Here is a 15,957-nt window from a genome sequence, read left to right as displayed (position 1 = left end):
TCTATGAGCACCTGCCCTTTACATCGGTAATGGAATGTAGGTAAGTTATTTTTATGGCTTTTACATGGACAAATGCACCAAGCAGGTTTAGGATGTGCAGGAGACCTGGTTAGTCTCATTAGGAAGCAGGTAACATGGAAGGATACTTATTTCACAATGTGGAATGGAGATATTGGCTTTTCAACCTTTTGATATACCATTCAGTGTTTATCATAACATAATAGTAGATAGATCTTATTTTTCTATGTTGTGTTCCAGCCTTGAAGTGGAAATATAAGCCTGAATATTTGACTGGGGAAAAGTAACACTAAAGGACTTTTCATGGCACTGACTGCAGATATAAAGTGCATTGTGAAATGAATGAATAGTCATGATTATAAATGACAGATTACATAACAGAAATAATTCAAAGATTACCTTTGTTTATTGTCGGGATGCCAAACCAGCATATAAAATATATAAATGCAGATCTGGACTAATGCCCAGATATTTGTTATTGTCAACAGTCTCCCCAAACTGATCCTTTACAGAACGTTGTTGAGGGGAAGATTAACCAACAATAACAGAATAATTCATACATTTTGTGTCTGCCCTCATAGGTGCTCTCTGGCAGTTATATTTTCATTGTGATTTGAGCTGAATCGACAAAGTTGCATCAGTGTCCCACCATTTTATTAAGTCTCAGAAACTGAATAAAGGTACATTTCTTCTGACACATTTGCATCAACGTTGGCAAGTTTAGACTGGGAGGCAGTGTTACTCCACCTCCTTTTGACACAAATGAATATGACCAATAGAATAAGAATCAGCAGCATCACCAGTAGAATTGAGAGTGTGGACAGGTGAACTCTCTCTGCCCCAGACTCCCAACTGACATCCAGCTTGTTGTCCAGACTGAGGTGAGAGACAGTACAGGTGTAGTTGTGTCTCTTCTTTAGCTCCTCAGTACTGACCTCCAGACTCTTCCTCAGCTGGTAGGTCCCATCTCCACTAGGCAGCACCTCCCCCCCTGTCAGCTCCTGTTCTGCCACTGGCTGGCCGTCTCTCAGCAGGGTCAGGTTGATGTGGCGGGGGTAGAAACCAAACGCCGGGCAGCTCACCTGGAGCCCTCCAGAAACCTCTTTCTTTATCAACCTGAGTCTGGGAGGAACTTTACGCATCACAACGTTCTTCTCTATCTTCAGTAGAGTCTTCTGTGTTCTGATGCAAATGGGAAGGTGAACATTCTCAAACAGTACTCTTTCATATGCTTGCCTCATCCCATCCCATCCCATCCTGGTAGTAGTTTCCCAGCATCATATATAAAATGTGTCATGTTGTAATATACCATTTGATCTGTATAAATGGCATTGAAAGTGTCCTTTACCATGACCATGGCTGGTTCTCCATTGTCCAACATCTCACAGCCAGACATTCTTTGCTGAGCTTGAACACCTTCTGTGAGGATGAAGTGGTGCTTTAGCTGAAAGGATCTCTCTTTAATGCTCTGGTATATAACTCCAAATACATAAGCTCCTTCCTGAGCTTCGTCGTGTATTTTGTCTGAGGGGTTATTTACCCTGTAGATAAAGTCTTTCATGTTGGAGTCATAGTAAGCCACTTGAACATCATCCAACATCACCACAACGGTAAACTCAGGGAAAGGCGTCTCTCCGATGATGTGTGTTGCAAGTGCCCACAGAGAATGTGATCCTGAACCTGGTAGAGGAGTAATTATACACAGATATGGATATTTTTTATAACATAACAAATCATTAAATGAGTTATGAGAGAAAGTAGATAGTCCATCTTACCTGCGTTGACAACGGTGTAAAACGAATGAATAAATAAAAGGACAGACAGTTTGGCCATGATTTTGAAATGTTCACTACTTTTCCAGTATCCTCACGTAGCAGGTTTCAAGCTCTGAAGTGTCTGACAGACTTTTCTTTTCACTTGTCAAAACAAGGTACGGTACTTTAATTCTGTTGAACGAATCAAACAAGTGAAGGCGGAAATTTAAGACAAAATTAAGCTGAGGGGAGAATGAGGAAGAGAGGGTGAGTCATGCTGCATGTTGCATGTTGCGCACACAGCGAAACACCAGTCAGATGATACTGTAAATGAATTACAAAAAATCCTTGGACCTGAATGTGTGCGTGTGTGTGTATGACTGTGTTCATGTTCTGTCTGTCTGTGTTTGATTCAAATGTGTGCTAGAGTGTGCAGCATGTGTGTGGCTTGAGTCCACAGTGTGTGTGTGTGTGTGTGTGTGTGTGTGTGTGTGTGTGTGTGTGTGTGTGTGTGTGTGTGTGTGTGTGTGTGTGTGTGTGTGTGTGTGTGTGTGTGTGTGTGTATTAGCCTGCTAATCCCGCCCCTCTCTCTGTTTTGCCTGTCCAGCTCTCCTCATACACAAACATACACACAACCACTCCTCCCTCCACGTCTCCTCTCAGATTGTGTGTGCAGGAATGGGAATTTTTAATACCACCTTCTGAACACTTCCCAATCCAGACAAACTTATATAAGAGGCCAAGAAAGATTGTGGACCACTTTGCAAAAAAAAATGTAATCAATGAAACAGTCAAATATTAACCACCATTAGGTATTGTGCTTTGGAATGGGGACTTTGAACCAGTTAGTTTAGGTTGTTTGTGCTTTGGAATGGGGACTTTGAACCAGTTAGTTTAGGTTGTTTGTGCTTTGGAATGGGGACTTTGAACCAGTTAGTTTAGGTTGTTTGTGCTTTGGAATGGGGACTTTGAACCAGTTAGTTTAGGTTGTTTGTGCTTTGGAATGGGGACTTTGAACCAGTTAGTTTAGGTTGTTTGTGCTTTGGAATGGGGACTTTGAACCAGTTAGTTTAGGTTGTTTGTGCTTTGGAATGGGGACTTTGAACCAGTTAGTTTAGGTTGTTTGTGCTTTGGAAGGGGGACTTTGAACCAGTTAGTTTAGGTTGTTTGTGCTTTTGAATGGATATTACAGTAGCCATCTTTTGTTTGAAATTGGCAGGGTGACAATAAATGATGTATGAATTATATTGCCATACACATTTTAAAAACAGCAGCTGTTCATATAAAAGTATGACCAAATACAGTAAATTGCTTATGTTTAGTTGCTATAACTTTCCAACCCTAGACTTTTATAATAGACTTTTCAACAACTAACTAAGTAGTGACTTATTGTAATTTTTTCAGGATGTGGAATGGTAGAAAACAGACAGTCTAACCAAGTTAGGGTTGCAAAATACCACTAATTCCCAACTTTGGGAAAGTTACCAGGATTTTTCAACCCCCATGCAGAGCCAAGACAAGATGGGGCGGCAGGTAGGCTAGTGGTTAGAGCATTGGACTAGTAACTGAAAGGTTGCAAGATTGAATCCCTGAGCTGACAAGGTAAAAATCTGTCGTTCTGCCCCTGAACAAGGCAGTTAATCCACTGTTCAAATCAAATCAAAGTTTATTTGTCACGGGCGCCGAATACAACAGGTGTAGACCTTACAGTGAAATGCTTATTTACAGGCTCTAACCAATAGTGCAAAAAATATATTAGGTGAACAATAGGTAACTAAAGAAATAAAACAACAGTAAATAGACAGGCTATATACAGTAGCGAGGCTATAAAAGTAGTGAGGCTACATACAGACACTGGTTAGTCAGGCTGATTGAGGTAGTATGTACATGTAGATATGGTTAACGTGACTATGGATATATGATGAACAGAGAGTAGCAGTAGCGTAAAAGAGGGGTTGGCGTGTGGTGGGTGGCGGGACACAATGCAGATAACCCGGTTAGCCAATGTGCGGGAGCACTGGTTGGTCGGCCCAATTGAGGTAGTATGTACATGAATGTATAGTTAAAGTGACTATGCATATATGATAAACAGAGTAGCAGCAGCGTAAAAAGAGGGGTTGGGGGGGCACACAATGCAAACAGTCCGGGTAGCCATTTGATTACCTGTTCAGGAGTCTTATGGCTTGCGGGTAAAAACTGTTGAGAAGCATTTTTGTCCGAGACTTGGCACTCTTGTACCACTTGCCATGTGGTAGTAGAGAGAACAGTCTATGACTGGGGTGGCTGGGGTCTTTGACAATTTTTAGGGCCTTCCTCCTAGGCCGTCATTGAAAATAAGAATTTGTTCTTAACTGACTTGCCTAGTTAAATAAAGGTAAAATAAAATAAATAAAAAATATAATATAAACCGTTTCAATGTCAGGGAAACTCTTCTCTGACTGCAGCTGAAGCCTTGTTTATCATTCTAAAGTATTGTTGCCAGAAGCAGTGTTATATTCCATAATGTTCCATAACTATGTGTTTGCGACCTGACATCTAAAAAAATATACATTTTTAAACTTTCCTGTGACTTTGTGTTTTGTCTTCATCCTATTGATTTACTGAGTGACATCTTTATGGTGGAAAATACTGTAGGTAAAATCTGTGCAAAAGTACTGTAAAATGCATTATAAACTGGGTGGTTCAAGCCCTGAATGCTGATTGGCTGACATATATACCACGGGTATGACAGAACATATATTTTTACTGCTCGAATTAAGTTGGTAACCAGTTTATAATAGAAATAAGGCACCTCAGGGGTTTGTGGTATATGGCCAATATACCACGGCTAAGGGCAGCACGTTGCGTCGTGCTTTAAAAACAGCCCTTTGCTGTGGTATATTGGCACTATACCACACACCCTCGGGCCTTATTGCTTAATTATAATCTGGCAGTATAATTTCATTTGACTCTTTTCTTGAACAATGTGCATTATACAAAGGTGATTATTTAACTAGAGTTTAATGAACTGAGTAATGCATAATTAATCCACAGTGCCTGATTATAATGAAATCTAAAGATGTTTTTACACAGATCTATAGTATTTGTCCAGTCATATGGTCCATCACATTAGATGTTATATAGTATCTGTCCAGTCATATGGTCCATCACATTAGATGTTATATAGTATCTGTCCAGTCATATGGTCCATCACATTAGATGTTATATAGTATCTGTCCAGTCATATGGTCCATCACATTAGATATTATATAGTATCTGTCCAGTAATATGGTCCATTACATTAGATGTTATATAGTATCTGTCCAGTAATATGGTCCATCACATTAGATGTTATATAGTATCTGTCCAGTCATATGGTCCATCACATTAGATGTTATATAGTATCTGTCCAGTAATATGGTCCATCACATTAGATGTTATATAGTATCTGTCCAGTCATATGGTCCATCACATTAGATGTTATATAGTATCAGTCCAGTAATATGGTCCATCACATTAGATGTTATATAGTATCTGTCCAGTCATATGGTCCATCACATTAGATGTTATATAGTATCTGTCCAGTCATATGGTCCATCACATTAGATGTTATATAGTATCAGTCCAGTAATATGGTCCATCACATTAGATGTTATATAGTATCTGTCCAGTAATATGGTCCATCACATTAGATGTTATATAGTATCTGTCCAGTCATATGGTCCATCACATTAGATGTTATATAGTATCTGTCCAGTCATATGGTCCATCACATTAGATGTTCCATAATACCAGTCCAGTAATATGGTCCATCACATTAGATGTTATATAGTATCTGTCCAGTCATATGGTCCATCACATTAGATGTTCCATAATACCAGTCCAGTAATATGGTCCATTACATTAGATGTCCCAAAATACCAGTCCAGTAATATGGTCCATCACATTAGATGTTCCATAATACCAGTCCAGTAATATGGTCCATCACTTTAGATGTCCCAAAATACCAGTCCAGTAATATGGTCCATCACATTAGATGTCCCAAAATACCAGTCCAGTAATATGGTCCATCACATTAGATGTTCCATAATACCAGTCCAGTAATATGGTCCATCACATTAGATGTACTTATATTGTTTTCTTGAAGGTGGATTTATGTTTTGCCTAAGAAATGGAAGTTGGTAAAGAATTCATTCAGTGATAGCTCTGTATAAAACTGTTGATTTAAGGAGATTTGTTCTAGGCCTGGGAGGATCAGATTCAATGAATTTGACTGTCTGTTTAAATGTTATGTTTGTTGCTAGTGTAACAGGATTGGTTATGGTTCCTCTTGCAGTTTTTGACTGCAGAAAGACAGTACCATAATTTCCGGACTATTAAGCGCACCTGAATATAAGCCACACCCACTGAATTTAAAAAAAAAACATTATTTTGAACATAAATAAGCCGCACATGTCTATAAGCCGCAGGTGCCTACCGGTACATTGAAACAAATTAACTTTACACAGGCTTTAACGAAACACGGCTTGTAACAAAAATAAATAGGCTTTAACAAAACATGGCTTGTACAAAAATAAATAGGCTTTAACCTGTTGGGGATAGGGGGCAGTATTTGCACGGCCGGATAAAAAACGTACCCGATTTAATCTGGTTACTACTCCTGCCCAGTAACTAGAATATGCATATAATTGTTTGATTTGGATAGAAAACACCCTAAAGTTTCTAAAACGGTTTGAATGGTGTCTGTGAGTATAACAGAACTCATATGGCAGGCCAAAACCTGAGAAGATTCCAAACAGGAAGCGCCCTCTCTGACCATTTCTTGGCCTTCTTTGTCATCTCGCTCTCAGAAGGCGCCAGAACGTTGAATGATGACTCTGCAGTTACTGGCTGAAAAACAGTAGCGCATTTGGTAAGTGGTCGATCTGAGAACAATGAGACGGGTGCGTACGTGCACGTGAAGGGTCCATTTTCTTCTTTGAGTCTTTGAACGAAAACAACTTCTCCCGGTCGGAATATTATCGCTATTTTACGAGAAAAATCGTATACAAATTGATTTTAACCTCTATGGGCTAGGCGGGACGAATTCGTCCCACCTACGTAACAGCCACTTGAAGCCTGTGGCGCGATTTTCAAAACCTTAAAAATCCTATTACTTCAATTTCTCAAACATATGACTATTTTACAGCTATTTAAAGACAAGACTCTCGTTAATCTAACCACACTGTCCGATTTCAAAAAGGCTTTACAACGAAAGCAAAACATTAGATTATGTCAGCAGAGTACCAAGCCAGAAATAATCAGACACCCATTTTTCAAGCTAGCATATAATGTCACAAAAACCCAGAAGACAGCTAAATGCAACACTAACCTTTGATGATCTTCATCAGATGACAACCCTAGGACATTATGTTATACAATACATGCATGTTTTGTTCAATCAAGTTCATATTTATATCAAAAAACAGCTTTTTACATTAGCATGTGACGTTCAGAACTAGCATACCCCCCGAAAACTTCCGGTGAATTTACTAACTTACTCACGATAAACATTCACAAAATACATAACAATTATTTTAAGGATTATAGATACAGAACTCCTTTATGCAATCGCGGTGTCAGATTTTAAAATAGCTTTTCGGCGAAAGCACATTTTGCAATATTCTGAGTACATAGCCCAGGCATCACGGGCTAGCTATTTAGACACCCGGCAAGTTTAGCACTCACCATAATCATATTTACTATTATAAAAGTTTGATTACCTATTGTTGTCTTCGTCAGAATGCACTCCCAGGACTGCTACTTCAATAACAAATGTTGGTTTGGTCCAAAATAATCCATCGTTATATCCGAATAGCGGCGTTTTGTTCGTGCGTTCCAGACACTATCCGAAATGGTAAAGAAGGGTCGTGCGCATGGCGCAAATCGTGACAAAAAAATTCTAAATATTCCATTACCGTACTTCGAAGCATGTCAACCGCTGTTTAAAATCAATTTTTATGCCATTTTTCTCGTAGAAAAGCGATAATATTCCGACCGGGAATCTCCTTTTCGGCAAACAGAGGAAAAAATCACAAAGACGGGGGCGGTCAGGTCACGCGCCTAAGCCCAGAGTCCCTTGATCGGCCACTTGAGAAAGGCGCTAATGTGTTTCAGCCTGGGGCTGGGATGACGACATTCAGGTTTTTCCCGGGCTCTGAGCGCCTATGGACGACGTAGGAAGTGTCACGTTAGAGCAGAGATCCTTAGTAAAAGATAGAGATGGCAAAGAAGTTCCAGAAATGGTCAGACAGGCCACTTCCTGTAAAGGAATCTCTCAGGTTTTGACCTGCCATTTGAGTTCTGTTATACTCACAGACACCATTCAAACAGTTTTAGAAACTTTAGGGTGTTTTCTATCCATATGTAATAAGTATATGCATATTCTAGTTACTGGGTAGGAGTGGTAACCAGATTAAATCGGGTATGTTTTTTATCCAGCCGTGTCAATACTGCCCCCTAGCCCTAACAGGTTAAACAGCGTTTGACATGCTTCGAAGTACGGTAATGGAATATTTTGAAATTTTTTGTCACGAAACACGCCGGGCGCATCACCCTTCGTTACCCTTCGGATAGTGTCTTGAACGCACGAACAAAACGCCGCTATTTGGATATAACTATGGATTATTTGGAACCAAACCAACATTTGTTGTTTAAGTAGAAGTCCTGGGAGTGCATTCTGATGAAGAACAGCAAAGGTAATCCAATTTTTCTTATAGTAAATCTGAGTTTGGTGAGTACCAAACTTGGTGGGTGTGAAAATAGCTAGCCTGTGATGGCCGGGCTATCTCACGTTTATCGTGAGTAATTTAGTAAATTCACCGGAAGTGTTCGTTGGGAATGCTAGTAACATGCTAGTCACATGCTAACGTAAAAAGCAAAACCACAGCTAAATGCAGCACTAACCTTTGATGATCTTCATCAGATGACTCTCCTAGGACATTATGTTATACAATACATGCATGTTTTGTTCAATCAAGTTCATATTTATATAAAAAAAAGCTTTTTACATTAGCATGTGATGTTCAGAACTAGCATACCCACCGCAAACTTCCGGTGAATTTACTAAATTACTCATGATTAACGTTCACTAAATACATAACAATTATTTTAAGAATTATAGATACAGAACTCCTTTATGCAATCGCGGTGTCAGATTTTAAAATAGCTTTTCGGCGAAAGCACATTTTGCAATATTCTGAGTATGTAGCCCAGCCATCACGGCTAGCTAATTTGACACCCACCAAGTTTGGGGCTCACCAAACTCAGAATTACTATTAGAAAAATTGGATTACCTTTGCTGTTCTTCGTCAGAATGCACTCCCAGGACTTCTACTTCAACAACAAATGTTGTTTTGGTTCCAAATAATCCATAATTATATCCAAATACCTCCGTTTTGTTCATGCGTTCTGGTCACTATCCGAAGGGTGACGCGCGAGCACATTTCGTGACAAAAAAATTCAGAATATTCCATTACCGTAGTTCGAAGCATGTCAAACGCTGTTTAAAATCAACTTTTATGCTATTTTTCTCGTAAAATAGCGATAATATTCCAACCGGGCGACGTTGTATTCATTCAAAGGCTGAAAGAAAAAAATTGAGAATTCTCATGAATGCGCATCTCCAGTGTCACTGTTCCCAGGCTCACCACTCACAAATTCTCCTGCTGTTCTTCGCCCAGAGACAGCAGACACCCCATTACACTTTCTGGTGCCTTCTGAGAGCCAATGGAAGCCTTAGAAAATGTCACATTACAGCAGAGATGCTGTATTTTCGATAGAGATGCAACTGAAGGACAACAAATTGTCAGACAGGGCACTTCCTGCTTGGAATCTTCTCAGGTTTTGGCCTGCCATATTAGTTCTGTTATACTCACAGACACCATTCAAACAGTTTTAGAAACTTTAGAGTGTTTTCTATCCAAATCTACTAATTATATGCATATTCTCGTTTCTGGGCAAGAGTAGTAACCAGTTTAAATCGGGTACGTTTTTTATCCGGCCGTGCAAATACTGCCCCCTAGCCCCAAAAGGTTTTAATACACACGGGAAACTGTTAAGCATGAAAACCCCAGTAGGGTTGCAGTTCTTAAGTATGGTCCACCACCAAAAGGACATCCAGCCAATTTGACACAACTGTGGGAAACATTGGCGTCAACATGGGCCAGCATCCCCGTATAACACTTTCAACACCTTGTAGAGTCCATAACCTGACAAATTGAGGCTGTTCTAAGGGCAATATGTGTATGTGTGTACGGTACCTGTTAGATATTGGGGGCATCCTGGGATGTGCTTTTGTATGTTATTGCTGTAAGAGCGCGTTAGCTAGCATGCTCTAACAGTATGTTATTGCTGTAAGAGCGAGTTAGCTAGCATGCTCTAATTGTAATGGTGGCATTAGCTCCTTGCTAATTCAGTTATTATTACAGACAAATCACAAATCTACACCCATCTAATGTGCTTTCTTGTGTCTATCATCAGGAATAAACAGCAATCAACTGGGATCTCTGGATAGACATCCTTTCTCTATTACTCAAGAGATTTACGAAGGACGATCACACTCGGTTACACTGGTGCCGAGACCAGTCTTCTGGTCTTCATGGAGCATCTGTTACACTGGTGCCGAGACCAGCCTGACAGATCACATCTGTTACACTGGTGCCGAGAACCATCTTCTTGTCTTCGTGGGACATCTCTTACACCAGTATACACTAATTGGTCTGAGAAATACTGTGGTTTCTAGAAAAATATAACATTCCTAAAGAAAATCAAAAGACTTGATAGTCATTTGTGTTCAACAGAGAGCCATAAGATATTCTGGTGCATTTTGTGGACATTCATTTGAACAAAGCATTAAAGAATTAATCCGGCAGCCGTGTTTTGAGTGAGTTGGAGTTGGTTTAGGTATGTTTGTTCCTGCAGATGACCATATGACAGGACAATACTCTAAATGTGATAGAACCAGAGATTGATCGTGGACTACAGGAAAAGGAGGGCCGAGCACTCCCACATTCACATCGACGGGGATGTAGTGGAACAGGTCGAGAGCTTCAAGTTCCTTGGTGTCCACATCACCAACAAAATATCATGGTCCAAACACACCAAGACAGTTGTGAAGACGGCACGACAACATCTTTTCCACCTCAGGAGACTGAAAAGATTTGGCATGGGTCCTCAGATCATCAAAAAGTTCTACAGCTGCACCATTGAGAACATCCTGACTGGTTGCATCACCGCCTGGTATGGCAACTGCTCGGCATCTGAATGCAAGGCGCTACAGAGGGTAATGCGTATGGCCCAGTACATCACTGGGGTCAAGCTTCCTGCCATCCAGGACTTCTATACCAGTCAGTTTCAGAGGAAGGCCCTAAAAATGGTCAAAGACTCCAGCCACTCTAGGTATCGACTGTTCTCTCTGCTACCGCATGGCAAGCGGTACCGGAGCGCAAAATCTAACAGCGTCTACCTCCTTAACAGCGTCTACCCCAAAGCTTTGTTATGGCCACTCCAATACCTTGACTTTGCTGTCCTTAAGCCATTTTGCCACAACTTTGGAAGTATGCTTGCGGTCATTGTTCATTTGGAAGACCCATTTGCGATCAAGCTTTAACTTCCTGACTGATGTCTTGAGATGTTCCTTCAATATATCCACATGATTGTCTTTACTCATGATGCCATCTATTTTGTGAAGTACACCAGTCCCTCCTGCAGCAAAGCACCCCCACAACATGATGCTGCCACCCCCATGCTTCATGGTTGGGATGGTGTTCTTCGGCTTGCATGCCTCCCCCTTTTTCCTCCAAACATAACGATGGTTATTATGGCCAAGCAGTTCTATTTTTGTTTCATCAGACCAGAGGACATTTCTCCAAAAAGTACGACCTTTGTCCCCATGTGCAGTTGCAAACCGTAGTCTGGCTTTTTTTTATGGCAGTTTTGGAGCAGTGGCTTCTTCCTTGCTGAGCGGCCTTTCAGGTTATGTCGATATAGGACTCGTTTTACTGTGGATATAGATACTTTTGTATCCGTTTCCTCCAGCATCTTCACAAGGTCCTTTGCTGTTGTTCTGGGATTGATTTTCACTTTTCGAACCAAAGTACGTTCATCTCTAGGAGACAGAACACGTCTCCGTCCTGAGCGGTATTACGGCCGTGTGGTCCCATTGTGTTTATACTTGCATACTATTGTTTGTACAGATGGACGTGGTACCTTCAGGTGTTTGGAAATTGCTCCCTGGGATGAACCAGATTTGTGGAGGTCTACAATTGTTTTTCTGTCTTGACTGATTTCTTTTGATTTTCCCATGATGTCAAGCAAAGAGCCACTGAGTTTGAAGGTAGGCCTTGAAATACATCCACAGGTACACCTCCAATTTACTCAAATAATGTCAATTAGCCTATCAGAAGCTTCTAAAGCCATGAAATCATTTTCTGGATTTTTCCAAGCTGTTTAAAGGCACAGTCAACTTAGTGTATGTAAACTTCTGACCCATTGGAATTGTGATACAGTGAATTATAAGTGAATTAATCTGTCTGTAAACAATTGTAGGAAAAATTACTTGTGTTATGCACAAAGTAGATGTCCTAACCGACTTGCCAAAACTATAGTTTGTTAACAAGACATTTGTGGAGTAGTTGAAAAATTATTTTTAATGACTCCAACCTAAGTGTATGTACATTTCTGACTTCAACTGTATACACTACCGTTCAAAAGTTTGTACTTAGAAATGTCCTTGTTTTTTAAAGAAAAGCACATTTTTGGTCCATTAAAATAACATCAAATTGATCAGAAATACAGTGTAGACATTGTGTCCTCCTCCCAGAGTGCTAAGAGCCTTGGTGTGACCCTGGACAACACCCTGTCGTTCTCCGCTAACATCAAGGCGGTGACGCGATCCTGTAGGTTCATGCTCTACAACATTCGCAGAGTACGACCCTGCCTCACACAGGAAGCGGCACATGTCCTAATCTAGGCACTTGTCATCTCCCGTCTGGATTACTGCAACTCGCTGTTGGCGGGGCTCCCTGCCTGTGCCATTAAACCCCTACAACTCATCCAGAACGCCGCAGCCCGTCTGGTGTTCAACCTTCCCAAGTTCTCTCACGTCACCCCGCTCCTCCGCACACTCCACTGGCTTCCAGTTGAAGCTCACATCTGCTACAAGACCATGGTGCTTGCCTACGGAGCTGTGAGGGGAACGGCACCTCCGTACCTTCAGGCTCTGATCAGTCCCTAAACCCAAAGAAGGGCACTGCGTTCATCCACCTCTGGCCTGCTCACCTCCCTACCTCTGCGGAAGCACAGTTCCCGCTCAGCCCAGTCAAAACTGTTCACTGCTCTGGCACCCCAATGGTGGAACAAGCTCCCTCACGACGCCAGGACAGCGGAGTCAATCACCCCCTTCCAGAGACACCTGAAACCCCACCTCTTTAAGGAATACCTGGGATAGGATTAAGTAATCCTTCTAACCCTCCCCCCCTACCCTCCCCCCCAAAAAAGATATAGATGTACTATTGTAAAGTGGTTGTTCCACTGGATATCATAAGGTGAATGCACCAATTTGTAAGTCGCTCTGGATAAGAGCGTCTGCTAAATGACGTAAATGTAAATGTAATGTTAATACAGTGTAGACATTGTTAATGTTGTAAATGACTATTGTAGCTGGAAATGGCGGATTTGTAATTGAATATCTACATAGGCGTACAGAGGCCCATTATCAGCAACCATCACTTCTGTGTTCCAATTGCACGTTGTGTTAGCTAATCCAAGTTTATCATTTTAAAAGGCGGATCATTAGAAAACCCTTTTGCAATTATGTTAGCACAGCTGAAAACTGTGAGCCTGATTAAAGAAGCAATATAACTGGCCTTCTTCAGACTCGTTGAGTATCTGGAGCATTAGCAATTGTGGGTTCGATTACAGGCTCAAAATACCCAGAAACAAAGAACTTTCTTCTTAAACTCGCCAGTCTATTCTTGTTCTGAGAAATTAAGGCTATTCCATGCGAGAAATTGCCAAGAAACTGAAGATCTCGTACAACGCTGTGTACTGCTCCTTTCACAGAACAGCGCAAACAGGCTCTAACCAGAATAAAACGAGGAGTGGGAGGCCTCAGTGCACAACTGAGCAAGAGGACAAGTGCATTAGAGTGTCTAGTTTGAGGAAAAGATGCCTCACAAGTCCTCAACTGGCAGCTTCATTAAATAGGACCCGCAAAACACCAGTCCCAACGTCAACAATGAAGAGGTGACTCCGTGATGCCTTCTAGGCTGAGTTCCTCTGTCCAGTGTCTGTGTTCTTTTGCCCATCTTAATCTTTTCTTATTATTGGCCAGTCTGAGATATGGCTTTCTCTTTGCAACTCTGCCTAGAAGGCCAGCATCCTTGAGTCGCCTCTTCACTGTTGACGTTGAGACTGGTGTTTTGCGGGTACTATTTAATGAAGCTGCCAGTTGAGGACTTGTGAGGCGTCTGTTTTCTTTATGTTTTAATTTTTTTAATCAATTAGTATATTTGAGTTTAACTACAATATTTGTTGTATTATTTGTTCTGTCTTTTCTGGTGGATTAAATTGAAATTGCAACCAACTTTCTATGGCTTGTTTTAAAAATAGCGATATTTGGGAAATTATTTCCTTTTCAAACAAATGAAAGTGAGAGGTTGTAATCTGAATAAAGGGAAAAAGGCCCTTCTTGAACATTGGTTGAGACAATTTTACTAATTTGCTAGAGAACCAGTTCGGATTTAAGTATAACTTTTACATGAATGAAGCCTTTAGTGAGAGCTCTAATGCTTTAATATTTAATTTCAGTCCTCTGAATTTGTATTCATTATATAAATAGGCCGTTTAATTTTGTCTGGCTTGCCGTTTCAAAAAACATCCTCTATGAGGCTGTGGAGGGATCCAACTTGTGGATTTAAAAGAAAACATGAATCATCAGCGTACAATGACACCTTTGTTTTTAAGCCCTGTATTTCTAATCCCTTGATATTATTTGTGGATCTAATTTGAATAGCTAACATTTCGATGGCCATAATAAATAGATATGCCGATAGTGGACAACCTTGTTTTACTCCTCTTGACAGTTTAAAATTTTCTGAGACATAGCCATAGTTGAATATTTTATACCTAGGGTTACCATACATGATTTTAACCCATTTTGTAAGAGATTCTCCAAAATTGAAATGTTCCAGGCATTTATATATAAACTCCAGTCATACTTTATCAAATTCCCTTTTCAAAGTCTGCTATGAATAGCAGGCCTGGTTTCTCAGATTTTTCATAGTGTCCTATTGTTTCCAGTACTTGCCTTATATTATCTCCAATGTATTGTCCATGTAAAAAACCTCTCTGATTAGAATGAATAATGTTGGACAATACCTTTTTAATTCAATGCACTATACATTTTGCTGGAATTTTTGCATCACAACACTGAAGTGTAAGGGGCCTCCAATAATTTTAAATGGACTGGGTCTTTATATTTCCCACTTGTCTCCTGTTTCAGTAATAATGAAATCAGACCTTCTTGTTGAGTGTCTGATAATCTACCATTTACATAGGAGGGGATAAAACATGCTAATAACAGTCCTCTGAGTATATCAAAAAAGGTTTGGTATACCTCAACTGGCATGCCATCCAGCCTTGGAGATTTCCCGGACTTAAAGGCTTTAATTTCATCAAGAAATTCCTCCTCTGTAATTTCACCTTCACATGAGTCTTTCTGTATGGCTGTTAATTTTACATTATTAAGAAAAACAATTGATTCAGTTAGAGGAGATGGAGGAGACTGAAATGAAAACATATACTTAAAGTACTTTACTTCCTCTTTCAAAATGTTGGTGGTGAATCCTAGGTGACTGGATCATTTGTAACAAGTTTCAGTAAATTATTTTTGGTAGCATTTCTTTGTTGAAGATTTAAAAAACTTATTTGGTGCATTTTTCCCTATTTTCCATACAGCTTTATTATTACACTTGATCTTTGTTGAATAAGTTCCTCCATTTCTTTGAGTTTTTTTTCTCTAACTGATTCTGAGCCTCTAAGGGTCAGTTTTTATTGCTATCTATCTGTTCTGTTAGACCTTCTATTTGCTTTGTTAGTATGGACTCCTTTGACCAAAATGTATTTTGCTTTTGAGATGAGTACTGAATTGCATGACCTCTAAAGG

At 40.2% G+C, this 15,957-nt stretch overlaps 1 pseudogene; it reads right to left on the bottom strand.

Moving 5' to 3' along the window:
• Window positions 1-411: 411 nt before the first annotated feature.
• On the bottom strand, window positions 412-2,154 carry LOC106594926 (major histocompatibility complex class I-related gene protein-like; annotated as a pseudogene).
• Window positions 2,155-15,957: the final 13,803 nt, after the last annotated feature.

This window comes from Salmo salar, chromosome ssa26 (assembly GCF_905237065.1).
Source record: "Salmo salar chromosome ssa26, Ssal_v3.1, whole genome shotgun sequence".
NCBI lineage: Eukaryota > Metazoa > Chordata > Actinopteri > Salmoniformes > Salmonidae > Salmo > Salmo salar.
The sequence above is the reverse complement of the archived record's forward strand: the minus strand, read 5'-3'. Positions and strand labels throughout refer to the sequence as shown.